The sequence below is a fragment of the Glossina fuscipes genome, unplaced genomic scaffold (genome assembly GCF_014805625.2).
Source record: "Glossina fuscipes isolate IAEA_lab_2018 unplaced genomic scaffold, Yale_Gfus_2 28, whole genome shotgun sequence".
Classification (NCBI taxonomy): domain Eukaryota; kingdom Metazoa; phylum Arthropoda; class Insecta; order Diptera; family Glossinidae; genus Glossina; species Glossina fuscipes.
Window position 1 is genome coordinate 3037345 of NW_023998423.1, and position 19689 is coordinate 3057033.

Here is a 19689-nt window from a genome sequence, read left to right on the forward strand (position 1 = left end):
AACTGTAGTCATTTCCGTCCCTCCGTCTTTATATCGTATTTTATCGCATTGTATACTTTACCGACAAATAAACAAAGAAAAGGTATTCAAATATTCCCATCTAAGCTAAGCTAAGCGTAACAGTGTTCTTCTGATGTTTATAAACGAAGAGTTCCACAAAGAGAAGTCTGTTCCCTTTCAAGAAGATTTCTATATAATAAAAACTACTATGGAGTTGCGATTAAGTGACCATTACCATGATTACCATTTGAACTGAGAATATAGCTGCAGGCAGTGTCGAAATATCCCACTGGTCATTGAAAATCTTTGCAGAAAATAATAGCGGCTACTGATCTGGTGGTGACTGGTGGTCTCTCCCCATTTAGCATTATCCGATTGCTTGAGGCGGATGTTGGTTATATTTAAGCAGAGTGGAATGAAGCGTTTAAGCCACCTTCCCGAAAATTGATAAATTATCTGCAGAAATGTACAAAGTATCTACAGAAAAATATGTGTGGAAAAATATTTATGGAGATGTACTGTATATATGTAATGTATCTACAGAATTTTCCATCGTATCCACATGTGCAGTGTGCACAGAAATTTGTATATATATGCAAAGTATCTCCAGAAATTTGTACCTCTACATGAAGTATCTGTAGACGTTTCTTAAGTATCCCTATGCAAAGCACTTGCAGAGATTTTAACACCTATGTAAAGCATCCCCAGAAATTTGTTAAGTATTCCTATGCAAAGCACTTGCAGAGATTTTTACACATATGCAAATTATCGACAGAAATTTTGTTAAGCGTCCAGTCGTAAAGTCTCTACAAAAATTTGTATCTCCACCGTGCCCTGCAGGCACTTCTTAAGTACTCGAATGTAACATATCTAAAACGTTTGCATCGATCCGTAAAGAATCCATATGTGTAAACTATCCACAGATATTTTTCAAGTGCCCTTGCGTAAAGTGTCCGCATGTTTGATTAAAACGAAAGCGTGATGCGATTTATACGCATCTTTCTAGCCGCCACTCTTTAGCTTCTCTTTGAAATGCGAAATTTCGCCCATGAATTTTTCAATCAAGGAGCCTGATAAAAATTGGATATGGATGTAAACCGTTTGCCAAATCAACTCTGGGGGTCAAAAAATGAAAGCTCGAAAGAAAAATTCAATACATCGCGGCTTATAGATGAAATTTGGTCGCGAGTCAGGTCTACTCGAAGCTGCAGGGCCTTTTAAAACTTTCAAGGCAATTGATTCGGATCGGTGGTGTTTGATATATCAAAAATTTCCTTCAGGAAATATATATGTGTGTCAATGTTTTCATTTATCTTTCTTTTTATGCGCCGCTCGAAATTCGTTTGTTTGTGAAATTGTTTGTTTGGGTCGTCCAAACGAGTTCAAATATTTTAATTATCAGCAAACAATATTTAATTAATGATCATTTACCTCTATCACCATATATTTTAGTGCGTTTTAGTAGTGCGTTGTCTCTTTCTAATTGTGTCATTGAAGTTATGCGATAGAAAACCTGTTGTTGTTCGAAACCAGATTTTGTTTTTTTTTTTTTCGCCATTAAATTAACACAAATTATTTCAAGAAGATAATTTAACTAAATATTCCCACCTTTACGTGTTTGCTGCAATCACATGCTCATTTTCCTTGGACACTATAAAAATGTAACCACCTTTCTAAATACTTAATGAATGCAAAAGTGTACAGTTCTTGTAACAAAGATTTTCGTGGACTTATGCAAATCGTAATAATTGGTGAACTGCTACTCATATATGATTTCGATGAACGATCCATTGGGGATAATTTTTTCAACATTTTTTTTTTCTTTGTAAATACTTGCAACTAAACGAATTATGTTCACCTTTGAATAGCATAAGTGCTTGGCAAGCTTTTGACCCCAACCAAGATTTGTATTACTGTATTTTTATCGGTGTATTCTGTCCGCTATTTCGTATTATTTATACCCTACACTACTTGTAGTAGAAGGCTACATTAAGTATGTGTGGATGTGTGCAAAAACCAAAGAGACCCACCTTTTATTGTGCCGATCGAGGCGGAACGCGATTCTAAACTTGTCTGTCCGTCTTGGCTTCTTGTGTTCAACACACACGTCGCAACTTTTGACATATTTTGATGAAATTGGCTACACTCAACTGCTCTGGTCGAAAGACGAACGAAGAGGAGACAAAATGGTTCAGATGGGCCGACTTCTTCAACAACTTCCCATACAACACATTATTTTCAAAAGTCGTTATGTAAGTAACTATACGGTGATATAACGCATTTAATGGTGGGCCTTATTTTGTATTTCAGGATTTTTATTGACTTCGAGTCTTCTACAATAGGTGGGAAGCACTATACTAACTAGGAAGAGTTCAAGTTCATTTAAAAGCATTTCCAAGAAAAACTAAAGGTAGTGCAGTTCATCAAGACGACAGCGGAGGCCGATTCAAAGGAGTCAGTGCCAAAACAATAAAAGTTTGGTATGAGGTTGTTGCTGTCTTTGAATGGTAACTCAAAACCAGGCAGGCCCTTAAGAAAAGAGGGCGAGTCGGAACATTCAAAAACCCCACTGCATTTTTATGACTCTGGAGAATTGCGGGCTTATTCAACAAAACTTTATTACAATGAAAATCAGGTAACACTTTCAGTTTCAGTTGCTTGAGAGCTCTTAGGGAGAAGCGCGAAATATTTGAAGGGAAAAATTTCGTTTAAGCAATGAATTCTATTCTAGAATAAATGGTAAATAATTTTAATAAAATTTTAATTTTAAACATTAATTCGATAGCCATGATAAAGGCGATAGGCAAAATGCCTAATTTTCTATTTCCAAGATTTTTTGATGCCTCAGCTAATCGGGAATGTGTTTACGAAAATGCATTTTTGCTAGTTTCAGAGTTTCATTAATAGTCAGCACAAGAATCTAAGGGTTGGTTGACGAATCGCAACCACTGTTCACCCTGATCAAAAATGCCGATAGTCGATGCATTTCTGCATATGATAAACCGAACGTATTGTCTAGGAAGAATATGCAGAATAATAAAATACTTCTTTGCAAAAGTCCAAGATGGCTTAGTCAAAAAAACTTAACTTAATCCATAAATTTTAAGAATAATGCTTAAGTAAGAGGTTGAATATATTCATTTGAGGCAATCATGCCTGATCTTAATCACATTAATGAGAATCGAATAAAAAGGCAAAACGGATTCTCCATCTTTTTGCATTTCTTCCCACATTTACTTCGTGAAGATGCAACAAATGAATGAGAAAAGAAAAGAAAAACGTAATAATAAGGAAAGAAGAAGATGAAAATGATAATTCTGATCTAAAAGCATAATACACACCTAGTTAAACAACAAACCTATCCGGTATTAGGAGAACGAGAGAGATACTTGTTCTGTATGAAAATTAACTGTGAATATTAATGGTGCTGATGATGACACAATTGACTTTATTCCATTTAGTTTTAAATGCAAAAACACATTAATACAAGATTAAGTTTTGCAATAAAAAGAACTGAAAAGTCTACAGAATAAACCAGATAGGATGGGAAACAAGCTGGGAAAATAAGCATCAAATGTTTTGCGGTTAGATATGTGGCATGCACACCTATATACATTTATATATATATATATATATATTCAAACAAGTAAGTAAGTACGTATGGCTTACCACACACACACACACACAGACACAGGACTGACTGACTGATTATTGTTGAAAATTAGTTCATAAGGGTTTTCCTAACATTTATTTATGTGTCTTATTTGTTGCGGTACATAAAACATGACAAGTTATGCTCTGATGATTTATTCTTGTAATAATAATAATAATAACAACGTAACTAACAAGTTTTTCTTTATTTTGCAATTTTTTTTTTTTCTCTTTTCAAGAAAAGTCATTTGTCAAGTTTAAAAACATGCTATACATGTTGTTATTTATACATTATTATATTTGTGCATGTGTTGTATGTATGTTGCAAGTAAAATTAGTTAGAGAGAAGGGATTTCATTTATGCACTTTCTTGCGCATGCACATGACAATAATCGTTGTCACTTAGTTACCCATCCATCGCTTTAAATGATTAAAAATTGTAATCGTGTTTCTTTAAAGATCTTCTTCTTATTAATTAAGTTTAGATTTACTTAACATATATATTTGACGATATAGAGAGACAAAGGCTGCTTTCCCGGCCGCAGCAAGTTATTACGACAATTAAGGTCGACTTTTATAATTTCAACTGAACCATAAAATGAATTTTAATTCCCCCTTATGTAGGATATACATAGGCAACTATTAATTAACGGCGTGTCATATATGTATTCATTCATGTATTAATTATTTATAACAATTATTATGAATAGCATTGAGATATTGTGGAAATACTTAAACAATTACATATGTTTACACGTGTATGAAAACTGCGGTTAAATAATTACTATTTTTGCACTTTACACTTGCAATCGGCGGGCGATGGTATACTAATTTAATTCTCACGTTCGTAACCTTTACAAGTGCTCATGACAGACCACATGCCTTAACTGCCTTAAGCAATGTAAGCGTCTGTCCGTCCGTCCGTCTGTCCTTTTTTACGTATACAAGAGATACGTTGAAAATTGAAACGAAAAAGAGTCCGTCCACTGTTTAACATGAACCTCTGTCGGAAGTGGGTATCGCGTTTACCCCTTTTTTGACCGAAGACAACAACGTGAGACTGATTCAAAGCGTGTATTGGAGCTATTAAGGCGAAGTAAAGACGGATTTTCCATGCAGTAAGTGATAATGGATGAACCATGGATGCATTACTACGCCGTAGAGACAAGTCGGAGGCCAACCGATAGTGAGAAAAAAAAGTTTAGCGACATTAAATCATATGTAACTCGCAAAGTAGTATGTGTCACGTCAGAGACTTATTGAGTGATGGGATATGTATGTACACAATAGCATATAAATAGATTGAAGAGAATGCATTTCATTTTCTACACACAATTGTTAGACTCTGAACGCGATTACAATAGCCGGACAGACAAACATATCTTTTCACTCTGATCAAGTGTGTGTATGCATATGTAAGTATATTGTCGATATATCTGACGATAATAATCTATACGTTACAAACATTTGACAAATCGGATATACTTGCCGTGTGGATACAAGTGTACGCGTTTCTCTCCGTTATTAACCTTAAAATTTGTTTCAAGGTAAATAAAAACTTCTTACCTATGAAAATATAATTTAGATACTTATCCATATAATTTTGCTCGTACTATGACCGCAGTGTTTTCAAACCTGCATATGCAAGCATATGTGCGCATATATATATATATATATATATATATATATATATAACATAGTATGTAAAAATAAAAATAAACACATCAAACCGGATAAACGCTCTCTAGAATGAACAATTATTTGAATTATTTTTACAAAAAGAAACATACGAAGGCGCATTATAAAGCAATTGCGTTTTGTCTAAACAATGAACTTTTGACCTCTGATTGAACCGAATGACATTCATAGCGAAGCTAGAGCGAAGTTCACTCTTGACATTGGCCATTGTAATATAACACGAATTACAGTAAAACGTTACACGAAATAATTACAAGTGAAAAAGAAAACAAAATGAAAAAGTAATAAAAACATTTCAGCTTTTCTTGCTGCTACCACAAAATACATAAAACCTTTTAAATCATAAAAGTTTACCCATAAACTAAATACAGTTAGTTACTTAGTAGTAAATGCAAAGCTGACCTACTTAAGCAAAGGAAATAACAACAAAGACAGAGACCGCATAAAATTTGGATTCTTTTCATTATCTCACTAAACACATTACAAGAACTTTGATATTCTATTAGAGTTCCATTAATGAAAACTGAAATAGATCTAAAAACTTCCGTTATAGGAAATAAACTCGAATAAGTAAAAGTGAAAGGAAGAGGTTTGTCTTGTGAAGATGTTCGCGGGAGGAAATTTTCTGCCTGAGCAAGTATACGGAAAATATGAATGAAAAAGTACAAAATGTTTGGGCGACAACTATGCGCCAAATGCCAAACGGTTAAAACGTTACCTACGAGTAGCAGAGTTGGATGTTGGAGGGGTTTTACCAACGAAAGTAACACGATTCCCTTAAAAAGAAAACAACAGTGACCCTGTTGAGGCAAAGTGAAAGTTTTTTCTTCCTTTTCTTCACTGAAAATACGTTCGATGCAATTAAGTTCTATGGTTAACCTGAACTTTATGTAAATGTTAACGCAGACCACCGAGTCCTCTCTTCAATCCGAGTTTCGAGCGCCTCGTGCAATAAATTCAGCTTAATTTCATCAATAGCGCGTGCACTGTTTCTCATGTATGAACAAAGTCCGATTTATTGCTGCAGATCAGAAATAGTAGTCAAAAGGTGTTAAATCACAGCTTCTTTAGACATCGTCCGATATCGGAATATCTTGACATTATTTCATTACCAAATTTCTTATATAATAAATCGATTGATCGGCGTGCGGTGCACCATGATGGGCGCTCTTGTTGAATCACTTGTTGTTTAGATCAATATATTCCGATTTAACCCATGAAAAATTTTTTAACATTGACCTGTAGTGCTTTTCATGCATGTTGACGGATATTCATTACACTCCATACCACTTGTGGTGGAGTAGCATACAGAAAGCTTAAGATAATCCCATCTGTCAATTCGGAAAATGATTGTGAATTGATCCAAGCCTGTCTGTCCATCCGGTGTCTGCCCATGTAAATTTTTGTTCAATAGTGGGCCCTGCCCGGCTGTCATGTTTTTAGCTCTTTTCAAACAAATGAGGACCCACCCCAAAAAGCTACCAAGTAGTCACTTTAACGTCATGTAAGAGCATGCCGTGGATAATAAGTGCGGGTTTGAGTTTCTCTTCTCCCCTCGAAAAATCGATCATTCTTGTCGATAGTTCGACAGAATCCCAGCATATTGTGATTTGCTAAATATCAAGTTTCTGTAAATAAATTACTTTTAAAATTTGTAAATAATTTTTTGTCAGTAAGTCTCGGATTTTATGAATAATAAATAAAGTCTACGCTGTGCACAACGGCACGAACGTTATTCGAATATTAGAGAATAATAGCATTACGTTAAGCAAGAAAAAAAGACAACTGCTTTTACTCAAAAATATAATATATGGCACACTCGTACATAACAGAAGTTTAGTAAATAAAAAGCACTAAAATATTATAAATCTATGTTAAATTCGATGCATGATAGGATCATCTCTTTACGTATTTTGCAAATTTTGTTTCAAGTTACCGGATATGTATCAAACATCACTATGCTATTTATCGTTCATTCATCGAATATTTCATTCATTTGTGACTCATACGTCTGTAATTTATTCACCGTTAACCATTGACAAATTGAAGTTTTCAAAAGCAATCTTCTTGAAGGCGTTTCTACGAAATTTGATAAAAATTTTTGCTGTTTGATGTTTTCTTCTCTTGTGAACTTTACGCATTGGGTGGACGGACCGTCTGTTGGTTTTTTGTTGTTGTTTTAGGTACGCATACACTGGCAGCAAGACTTTAAAACTAAAAGCCAACTTTTGTGATTGATCACAACTTCTTCGTTACCGGATTTTATTCGATAAGTTTACCCAGGAAAAAAGACAATCAGCGATTTGAACCTCATTTCAAACGCAACTGTTAAGATCTTGAAAGGTTTGCAGAGGACTTGAACACATTTTGCTTTCACTTGGCTTTAAAGATATCTAAAGAGTCTAACTGTATTCGATCACACGTTCTTTTTCATCAATTTACTTGAACGTTTGGCTAACTTGTCCCACAAGGGATCAATGTTGTTTCATCCATACCGTCGTCACATCGGGGCTAAAATTCGTTACATCCATTACCGGGATAACAGAGTGTTGCGCCACTTTCGAAACAAAAGACAAAGATTCCGTTTGACACTCGAGGTGCGATCGTGGTCTTTCAACCCTGTAACTTTGTTTGCTATTAATATAAAGAAGTTACATCACAGGAAATAAGTTTCCACGAAAAATTGTCCAAATATTCATCTGACAAGTTTGCGGAGCTACAAGTAACCCTATGGCTTCATAAGCAAAGTCTTAATGAGTAGAGTTCGACGCGAACAATTATGTCCAACGAAATTCGTCAGCGAAAAACAAAAAAAAATTATTTTTACTAATGAAAAAGTACTAATCAACATATGGAACCCCTCTTATATATCGCATGTAAACTACGAGCGGAATTTCAAGAAGTAATTAACTTAATATGCCCCCCTTTGACGAGCAAAGAACAAGCAAAACAGTGCAGTGTCGATTATATTTGTGCGGTGTTCGAAGACGGTGAGCCTAAAAACTTTTAGCTGATATTTATTCATATTCCTATGTATCAATTAAACGCCCACAAACCGCACAACACTGCCACATAAATCTTATACTTGAATATGATACCTTCCGTGTGCAAGAGGAATGAGAGAGAAAAACATTTTTGCTTAATCATAAATTGATGATAAATTTATCATATGATTGAAACCATATAAAAATGCAATGTTGTGTGAAGAGTTGATATCGTCATCGTAATGCAAAGAAAAATGTTAAGTTACAGAATAACAACTAAGGAAATTATATTCGGTCGTGATCGAGTCTTTTATACCCCTCACCGCGATTGTAGAAAAGATTTTAAAGAAAGGAAAGAAACTAAAATTTCACACACTGTAATATTGGATGACGGGGGGAGGATTTTTTCTATTTTCAGAATAAAAGTGGAAATTTATATCAAGCTTTTTGTTGTTGTCTCTGCGTAGTGAACAAAAACCGCAGCAAGCAAAGGTGTTCTCAATTTTCGTTGTGTAGCCAGGTTGTGTCATTTGACAAGTTTAGGTCACTACTAAAAACCGGAGAGTGTTTACTACAGATACAACCCGGTTTGATAAAGGGACAGATCGACTGACGAATAGACGGATCTGCTTAGGTGCATTCCGAATTTGAAACTGGCCAAGGGACTCAAACACTTTATGGGGTTTTGCTTCTGCGCTTCTTTATAAAGATATTCAAAAGAAAATAAATGTTGACATACTATAATATTGCGTAGGCGTGGTCAATTTTTCGTACGGATACTACAGCGTCACCTAAAGAATATTGCGTTCATACCTTTGTACATTTATCTGCTATAGCTTTTGATCTCCTTTGAAAAGCACAAACGTTCTCAGGTTGCGTGGGGCTGTGGCCGTATTCTTCGACCGATTTGTCCCATTTTCAAGACCAATCTGCGTCCAAGAACTTGCAAATGTTTCGGCCAAATTTGAAGTCGATAGTTTTATTTGTGCGGCTAAGAGAATGTGTTACGCGATCGAACGGACAGACAGACAGACAGACAGACATGTCTACATCAACTCACAATTTGAAGTTGTTCAAGAACATGTACACCTTATGTGATGTTCAAAGCTCCGTTCTCGATGTTTTGCAAATATGTTAACACGGTGAACATGCCCCCCATCTTTGTGCGAGTAATATAAAAACAGGTGTACATATGTATGCATACTTAGTTGTATAATATATGTTTACACGTGTAAAAATGCGCACCGGTATAGGAATGGATGTTTGTTGCACCCTTTTTTTGTTTTTTCGTTACTGTTCAGTCAAGTCAAGTTTTTTTTTATAAACACTTAGGCAAACAAAATTAAAAAGTCAATCTAAAAATCTACTTGTTTTTGAAAAGCGATAAATGTTTAGATAAAGAATGATAAACCTTTAGGAAAATAATTAACTTTGGCATAATGATTGCTTTATGCTGGCCAGAGAAACGAAAGTTCACTAATAAAAACGCAAAAAAAAAGTAAAATAAAAAACAAATATACGAAAATTTATTTTACTACAAATTTTTAGAAACTACAGTTAATTGTGTGATATGTGTATGCATTTAATTTCATTATTTATGTAAGACCTTGATTAAAAAATTTTGCAGAAAACCGAATAAATACAAATTTTTCACTTTTACACTTGAACGTTTTTCGTTTTTTTTAAATATACTAAGCATATACTAAATCTAATAACTTCAAGCGAATCGGTCTGTAAAAGTTTTGTGCAAACACAAAACATTATTCAAACACAAAACTTATAGCAAGTTTTTTATCATGTTTGTTTTCATTTAAAAATCCCACAACATACAAAAACAGGATCTGCACAACCAGGACAACTTTGAATTTACTGAGTAAGAGATTATGCTCAGATTCTTTGCCGTTACTCGGTTCAATGCTTGCTTTCATGTTACGAGGAAAAATGATGATAATATGCGTTCGAGAAAATTCTTTCCACACGCTATGATGCTTCTTCTTCTTATTATTATTTCGACGTGATCGACCACTCAGGGAATGTTCCCTATTTATGTAAGATAGAAGGGTTGTGGCCGCAGTCTTATGCCTTCACCCACTGAGCATCCATTATAGCCACGACCAAAGAAAACTCTACCGCGTTTTGAGATTCGAGCCCGCGAACACTGACTTGGTAGTCGCGATCCTTACCTGATCAGTTGCTAATGCTGCTTCCAAGCACAAGGCAGACAAGGAGACAATGAGATATTAGTAGGGTTATAAGGAACACATAATTTCGATCTTAAAGACCTGCTTATGAATGCGATTATTATTTCAACTAAAATCTAGTATTTGCAAAAAGAATTATTTTCCTTTACAAAAGCGCTCTCTTCAGTTATAATCCATTGCTTACGTTAAGACTTATTATCATAGCATGCAGAGCGTTTGCGTTATCAAGCTAAGTCACTAGCTTTGCAGGGGTCAGTAGCAAAACTCTGATTTGTTATATTGTGTTCATTAAAACAACCGTTTAATGTTTAGCTGGGCGAAGGTGCGCTATAATATACACATCATTCCACAAACAGCGGCACGGGCGGACAAAATATTGTAATTGTGAAGTAGCACCCACGCCTAAAATAAAAGGACTAGGAGAGTAGAACAGAGGACACGGAAAAGTCTCGTCTTTCTACCTTAATAACGACGGATGTTACGAAGTAGCTGAGAACATGCCCCTAATAAAGGTATGAAATACGAGGGCTAGGGGCGTAGAATACGCCAAGTGAATAAGCGAGAGCGCTTTCTATATCATATATTGGGGACGCTACGAAGTTATAGCGCTTTTCCCCTTAATATGTGTGTGTGGGTATCAAATAATTAAGATTAAAGAGTACCATACAAGTTGTAATAAAGTAAAAGTAGGATGAGCACTAAAAAGTGATAAACGAATTATACAAACCGCACGGGTAGCGGAGCACACAAATGATCGCGGCTGGCAAGTCAAAGGTAGCGGGTTCAAATCTCAAGTGCAAAAGAATTTTCATTACACGCTAGCATACGATCCAAGTTATCCGGCAGCCTTCAAGTCCATACTTTGTAGATTTATTTACATAACGCATAGACAGTCACAATAAGTGGCAAATAAATGATATAAAGAAATTTTTTTTGCAGTGAACTTGTAGTAGAGTAACGAACAAAACAGAGAAAGAAAGAATTCTCTTCACAGAGTCATTTTCATATCATAATGCAGAAGAGTGTGTGATGTCTACACATTCCACGAATTCCACGCATGCGAAAATCTTAAGCCTCCCAAGCTCTTACACGCATAATCGTATAAAAAAGCATGGCTGGGAAGAAATTCTTTTAACAAACCCTTTTTTGGAAAACTTTCTTTCATACAATTCGTTAACGTTTCACTGCAAGACTTTCTTTTCAAAACATCTATACACTAAATTTAAACTATCGCTTTCGCTTTTAATGTAAAGATCTATTACAGAAATCATTTAAATCGAAGCTCGGAAATTTTAATGGATCGCTATTTCTTCTCCATTCAATGTTTTGAAACTAAATAAAATTTACATAAAATCTTTTGATCGATTAATAAAATACAAAGATTGTGTGAATATTCAATTTATTATTATTATTAGCGAGAAAAAAAAGTAATTGAAGCTATTTATTTAATCGACTAAGTAATAATTGCTTAGTTTCACTTACAAAACGATCTTATGTAACTTGTGTTTATAAGCAGTTGTAAGCTTGGCTGCAAGCTTGGCTGCAAGAAAAAAAAACAGACAAAAAAAAAACAGAAAATGTTTTCCAATTTTTTGTTTATTTTTTTTTTTTATTTTTATTCATTAATTAAATTTTGTTGCGAACGTCCAACGCCTATTAAGGTTTGGTCTAATTTTATTAAATGAAGCGAAAGTGTTTTTGTCTCTTATGTGTGTGTGTGTATGTGTGTGTGCCTCCACAACCAAATTCAATAAAATAAACATAATTTGAAGGCTTTCAACTGCACAACAGAACGGCGAAAACAACAAAAGTCATAATTTGACTTAAGAGAGAATTCCATGTGCATTAAATCTGCTATACTCCAGTCGGCTGTTGTCATATTTCGAAATTGACATATCCGTTAAAAATGATTTAATCTGAATGAATTCGACAACAGGTTTCTTTATTTTTTTTCTTCCAATAAATACGTCTTTACGTCTTTTGCATACATTTACTTCTTCCAAAATAGCTTATGTGCATTGAGGAGAAATCGCATATAAATTTCTTTTAATATAATTTATATCTAAATAACAAAGACATATTATAATAATAATAAAGAATTAAAAAAAGAAAATGTAGAAACTATTGAAAATATCAAATATTCATTCTATTATAAAATTAATAATTCATATCAAGAAGAAGAAGAAGAAGAAGAAGCTCTAAAAATAGGTTATTGAAAAATTTGAAACGATTATTTTTCTAATTCACTTTTGTTTTAATGAACAGTCGTTCGTTCGTTCGTTCGTTCGTTCGTTCGCGAATACAAAAGAATTTACGGAAGAGAAAAGTGAAGCGTAGAGAACATGCACGCTTCGTGGTGATCATAATTCGCATTGAAAAGCATAGGCGGCATTAGTTGAAAAACCTCAAAAACAAAATTTTTAACCATTAAAAATGTAAAGAAATAATTTCGAGAACTATGGAAGTAGGATGAGCACTTTCTTTTTTTGTCTTCTTCTTCTTCTTCTTCTTCTTATAAATAAATTATAATGATTACAAACAAGTTCTCTTCTAATGCTATGATAAAAAAGTAAGACCAATATTCAAGTTGGACTGGCGCGTCTTTATCGGATATTAAAAATATTCCTTTCTTTTCTAAATTGATAGCACTATTGACAGACATTTGCATCAAATTCCACATCATAAGTGCATTTTTTTTATTTTTATAATGTGGGTGAGGAGATGATTTCCGACAATCAATTAGTGGTGAAGCACATTATTGCGGGAGATGAGATTCAGATCTACACATAGGCTCAACCGAGCAAATATCGTGCAAAAGATGAGCCAAGACCGCAAAAACCACGTCAATGTGATGTTAACAGTTTTCTTCGATGAATTCCTTGCGCCGAGCCAAGCTCTTAAAAGGCATTGTTATATCAGTTTGAAGGGTTTACTTTTGAAGGCGACGAGACAGATTTGAAATATTATTATTATTTTATTATGTTAGTATTAATTTAGCCAGAGAAGTAAATTCTAAGACTAAAGTCACTAGCGTCTAAGACTATCTATCGGCTTTATTAGAAACTGTACCGCACTTGAGATTTGAGCCCACGACTGACAATTGAGTTGCTAGTCGAGATTCTTTGCCTGCGGCCACTCTGGTGGATCAGATTTGAAATAATAAACAGATTTAAAAAGAAAAAATCCAATTGGTCTTACTTTTTGGACACATTGGACTCATTATACCCTTGTACTTGTATTTGTATTTATGGTTTTAAATATAAGTATTTATATGCGACGTCCAGAAGAACTTGAGATAGACCAAGTTTTCATTATGCCGAGCCACTCAGAGTCAACTTTCTGAATCGATCTGCGCTTGTCAGTCCTTCTGTCCACCTTCTTTTCTTATGGTGAACCCATTGGCCTCTATTTTAAGATATTTTGATGAAATTGTCTTGACCCAAACATGAATGCTATCACTTCCAATACAAATGCTTACCTTGGGAAGTCGGTACATGAATAACTACATTACTACGTATTAAGAACGGTGTCGTAGGATATTTAATGGTACGCCGCGTTTCCCGTGTTTGTACTTATTTTTTATCTGAGTATATATCTTTTTTTTCGCCGGTCTGAAAGAGGCAGAAAGAAAAGTGATGGGCAGGTGGTGGCCAGATCTTAGTGAGTGCGGGCCCAATCAATTGAGCACTTCCTACAGCGACATCCAAAGTAAACTCTACCGCACTTGAACTCGCGAAAACTGACTTGCTGGTCGCGACTCTTACATATTCGCCTACTGTTCCGGATGTTAATAGAGACTGTGGAAAAAATTGCGTACAAATACAGTTTATGAGGAAACATCACTGTACATTTTCCAGAAAAGAATTTTTTTTTAACTTAGCAGATGCTTTGAACCTTCTTGGCATCTGTATGGAGAAAATTCATTAAATGAAAAAATGTCGTCCTAGAATATTCGAGCTATTCCCCCTAACGAAGCTAAAAGAATGCTTGTGTGTCAAGTGAACTTCTGTTGGGAACATGCAGCCTAATGTATGGCCGCTTGATTTCTAATTTATTTAAAATTATTTAAAAAAGCGCCAGTGAAGAATTATAACTTTTGTTGCCGTTCTCTCCGTCACTTTACAAACACGTAATGTGTAAAACGTGGCATTCCGTCTATAAGAGATGCAGCAGGACAGGGACTTTCGAACAGAAAATATTCAAGGATAGAGGTGAAGGAAGATTATATGAACAAGATAAATGTTATTTATATGTTTCATCGCAGACTATAACTAAGCGTAAAAAATTCCTTTTAGGCCGAATTAAGTTTCTCCCTTGCTATACCACATACTGTAAATAAAGGTACAATGCGCCTATCAGTTCGTGGTACGGACTGCCCATATATCACAATACAATTCTATACCCAAAGGTATAGAACGTCTTAATTGTTGGTTTTGGTTTTTTTTTTTTTAGGTTATGTCATAACGTTTGCTTTGTATTCCTTTCAAGTTTCGGTCTTTTCAAGTATTTCAATTAATTTATATCGTTACACGTTGTCACGCTGTCACGTTGTTAAATTTCTTGGGAAAAAATTCCTTCGACAATAAGAAATAGAAACGCAGCAAGAAGGTGAAGCAGAAGTGAAAGAGTTGAAAATATAATAAATTCATATGCGAACTAGTTTTTGTAAGTTTATTGATTGTAAATCGCTTTTAGGAAACCATGGCATTGAAACGGAGATGAAACCATCGAAGGGATGATAACGATATCATTGCGAACCTATGAAGCAAAATTACTGCCTTCCGTCGAGGTAACAGGAGAAAGACTAAAATGTTAAGGCACCTCAGTGCGTAGTGCATGCCGTCGACATAACTGGTTCTTAATTCTCTTCAACGAACGAAGAGCAGGCGTAACTGGCAATTCAGCTAGCAGCGGGGAGATACAGATAGGGAAGACCGCAGCCCTGCACATGTGTGCCTGATCGATAAATGTTGTGCTTTTACCGATCGAGGATTCACTTTAGCGAGTGACCACACACCGAAAGTAATTAAAAAATGGTTTACCGCACTGAGTGATTTGCATCACTGCTCTAATTGCACGGTTTGCTTGGAAAAACTGATCCGCTCAATTAATAAGCGGCAGTAGTCCGTTCTTGGTGTTCCTGTTTGCGCATTAGTCTATCAAATGATGCAAATGAGTTAACTACTTGGCTACGTGCATCTCTTAAAACCATTTCCATGTTTAATGTACCCAAAAAGAGACGATAATTGTTTCCTACAGTGAAGAACTTTGTCCTGCGGTGCACACGACAAATATGAAAATAGTAAGAGGCTCCAACCAACCTGACATGTGCGCCCGCGCCTTGCTGTATGCTTTAGGTAACAAGTTTTTTACCCTTCAACCGAATGAAAATTCGTAACACATTCCTCATTATGCATTACCTTATAATTCCTTTTAGAATTTATTATTTTTTTTTATTTTTTTTTTTTACACAATATCATTGAAACTTACCGTTTTGGAGCAAAATTACAAATACTTTTAAATCCAAGTTCAGTTTACTTTAATTGTTAATCAATCTCCTGACGCCGTAAATGCAAATTAACAAAAAAAAAAAAAAAAATTTTTTTTTTTTTTTAATTTATAAGAGATTCTAAACACATTCGTTGTATTGTGAAAATACCGATTGATTCATTAATTCATTAATGTCCAAGTTTATATAAAAACAAATTCTTTTTCTCTCGCACATGCACAGCATTTACTTTTCAAAATTAAAAAGCAATTGATTGACTTATGTAATAAGTAAAATCTTAGCTTTTGTTTATTAACGTTTACGAATGAAATTATTTTTAGACAATTGTATAGATATTTAAAACTGAAAAATATTATACTTGTCTTCTACTCGGCCATAACAATAACACATTTGACTACTAAGCTCCGCTCTGCCAGAATTTTTTTTTTTTTTTTTTTTAATTATAAACTTTAAAACACATTCTTTTAAAATAATAATATTAAAGAAATGATATATGATTTCATTGAAATCAAATTAACGTCAAAACTATTACATAAACTGTACGCATGCGCGCATGTTAATCAATTCTTTTATATTAAATGAATTTGCGTGGCGCTCACATGCGCAACATCGCCCGTTGACAAACGAAATCGTACTGAAGAGCTCTTTGAAAATTGTTATTTTGTGTTTTCCTATCGCTTGTGAACGTAGCGGCGTATAGCATATAGCGTATGCACACGTTATACCGCAGAGAGCAGAAGATTAATAGTGTTTTGTGTTCACATGTTAATAATGAATCTTTGGGGTGGCGGTTTTCCGTCGTTGAATGACTACATGAGAAGAGTTTACGGTGTGAACAAACAAGCCTAATGTTTCTAATCTTTCTTTGTCGTTATTGTTGTTGTTGTTGTCGTTGTTTTTTTATTTGTTCATCAGATAATTGTATATTTTTGTTATTTATTTTTGTGTTTTTTTTTTTCTCTCTCTCTTATTATTTGTTTACATTTCGAATGTTGTCGGCGTTTCAGTTAAACTTTTCGCATTCAACCCGTTTTCATGAGATTTGTTTCACTTGGTTATTGCATTTTCAAAAAAGGGAAGTGTGTAAAATTCTTTATTATTCTTTATTATTATTTTGTTATTCCAAGAGGGCCCAGCCATATAATATGGCAAAAGGCAAAAGACAAGGCTTAGATAGAACCTCAAATTTTATGCCTCTTTACAAACTTTCCGAATGATACAAACAGAATAAGTGTCCTCTTGCTCTTAGGCTTTTTTCTGCCCCTTTAACAGCTCACGAACAGAGGAAATATGCAAATTTTCCCAATCGACTGGATATATATGCGTATGCATGAAAGTGCATCAGTGCAATTTGACACGCTATCCGTTACGCCAGCTATTTATTTTGCCATTGTATCATAATTTGAAGTTTACCATGAAATTGAGTGCACAGATTCATTAACTAATTCTTCAGTTCGCCAAAATAGTAGAAATTAAACACGATTTACTTACTCAGGCCAAAAAATGAATACGAAATTTTCAACACACTTTGTATGTGATAAATAGATACTTAACACAATATTTCGCAAAAACATTTACCAAACGTTTCCAAGACTTACTTTAATCCGGCAGCTATTTGATATTTTCATTACCTGAAAGAATAGATTGGCCTTGCAATAGGTGTTGGAACTAAGATTATTTAATGCTATTGGATGTCCAAGCTGAAAAAAAGCACAACTTCAGACACGAGTGTCATCTACATGTGCTGCTAGAGGCATCTACGGGCAAGCTCCGCTTTCATAGTTAGACATATCGTGCAACAGGCACAACATTCAGGATCTAATCTGAAAATTTAGGAGGAAATTGTTCCCAAATCAATTGTCAATTGTCAAAGGGGAGATAAACTATGCTTTAATGGGGAGCATAGACGGCCGAAACCCTCACCTCCCAGTGGTGACCCCCGGGCAACGGCTTCGGCCGGCTAAGAAGGGTTTAAGGTTTTGGGCTACTAACTCGGCAACGAGTTTCTGAGAGACGGTGGAGGGGTTGGCTGGAAGATGAACTCTTTACTCAATAGCTAGTTACTACCTAGGAAATTTCTGAATGGTATTAAGTACGTAGAAGAATGCAATACCCGAGACCTATATATCTCGAAGAAAAGTAGTTCTTGGTGTTGGCTACTAGGATGTATGGAGAATCCGAATGCAAGTGCGGTTGTTTTTACAACCGCCCAAAGTATGCCAAAGGCTTTGCAAAATAAACTAGGAACCACGGGGGTCTGGAGGCTCGCTTCACAAAGCCACGTATGCCTGCGGGTGTGTGATGGACTTTGTTCATAAAGTCGTAACGGAATAAAAATTTTTCTCAAGAGAAGAGTTAATGATACAAAAAAGGAATTGACGGATGGCCTTCCCTTTGGCCTATTAATAAAAAGGAAAGGCCCCCTTATTAAAGGATTGGCTCTTCCCCAGGGGGGTGATCACTCAACTCAATTAAGTGCCTATGGTTGTAGGCAACCCGTCTGATTAAGGCATAAAGCCAGGTGCAGACGTTAAACACACAGAGCGATCTGTCAATTGTCAAATTCCTCGCCTTGCTTGCTTTCACCACCGAATCCAATAAGAGTAAGCGGATCTTCCGAAGAAGAGCAACTGCTATCGTAACACGACTTCTCCATGTCAAAGAACTAACCTAAATCTGTTGGCAGACAATCAAGCCTGTATTCCCTAAATGTATACAACGTCGTGCCCCATGAGCTTTCCAAACACTGCGCAATGTGCGAAGGAAACGCCATCTTTGGGAAAGTTTACCTTTCCGCAGAAGAGCATTGCTAAAGAGTTTGTTTGTTTATGCTACGCAGTAACAGGAAAAGTTAGCATTCAAAGGCGGATCAGACGATGGCTTGCGAACGATATGGGATATCATTGTCTTCATTATTTATTTCAGAGGACACATTGCAATTTTACTTTGGCTTTGGCGCGTAAGACACGGTGAACGACGACCCGTAGGTAGTCATTAAACCCAAAACGTGCGCAATGTATCAAAAGACATGATCAGGTGAAATTTCATCACGACGAAATTGTAGCCCATACAAGTTGCAAAGCCCTTCCAGAATAGATGGGCAGAGCAGATTTAAAATTGAACAGCACAAGGTGCTCTAAGGCAGAAGAATGACTTGTCTCTACAGGATCTTCATGTATTTACATCACTTTCATGATGACGGCCATAACTGAAAAGATTTTCTGACCAAGATGACTTTAATTTTAAGCGAGAAAAACTAAAGGGTACGAAGTTTGTTTCAAAATCCCTCACTGAGAGGATTTGAACATTCTCTTATACAGTTCAGCGAAATTTGGCCTTGCACTATCCGGAACACAGTTTCACTATGCATATTGAGGACATGTTACCCTCTCATGTTACTCTCCGTCCAATGGAAGCAGTTTGCGCGTATAACTTGTGTAATTAATTGAGCAATAAAGTAGCAAAAGCTCTGTAGAAAAGGCTACGAACGGGAGTTAAGTTTGTTGCGCTATTAATTTAATGATGAACTAACTCTATGGCTGTAGCCATAGAGAAAGCATATAAGGGAATCCAGAACTAAGTTTCTTGCGCTTAAGGTAACTAGCCACTGAAGGTAGGACTGAAAACTCTCTATGTATGTCGCTCA

The 19689-nt window shown here is 35.3% G+C and overlaps 1 protein-coding gene across 1 annotated transcript in view; it reads right to left on the reverse strand.

Annotated features, from left to right (window-relative positions):
- The window catches only part of LOC119636808, a 33130-nt gene extending 16528 nt beyond the window's left edge, over positions 1–16602 (reverse strand). Inside the window, exon 1 of the mRNA XM_038032447.1 lies at positions 16025–16602. The gene's annotated coding sequence lies outside the window, so the exon portion shown is untranslated. The remainder of the gene's footprint in view (positions 1–16024) is intronic.
- Between the last annotated feature and the right edge of the window lie 3087 nt (positions 16603–19689).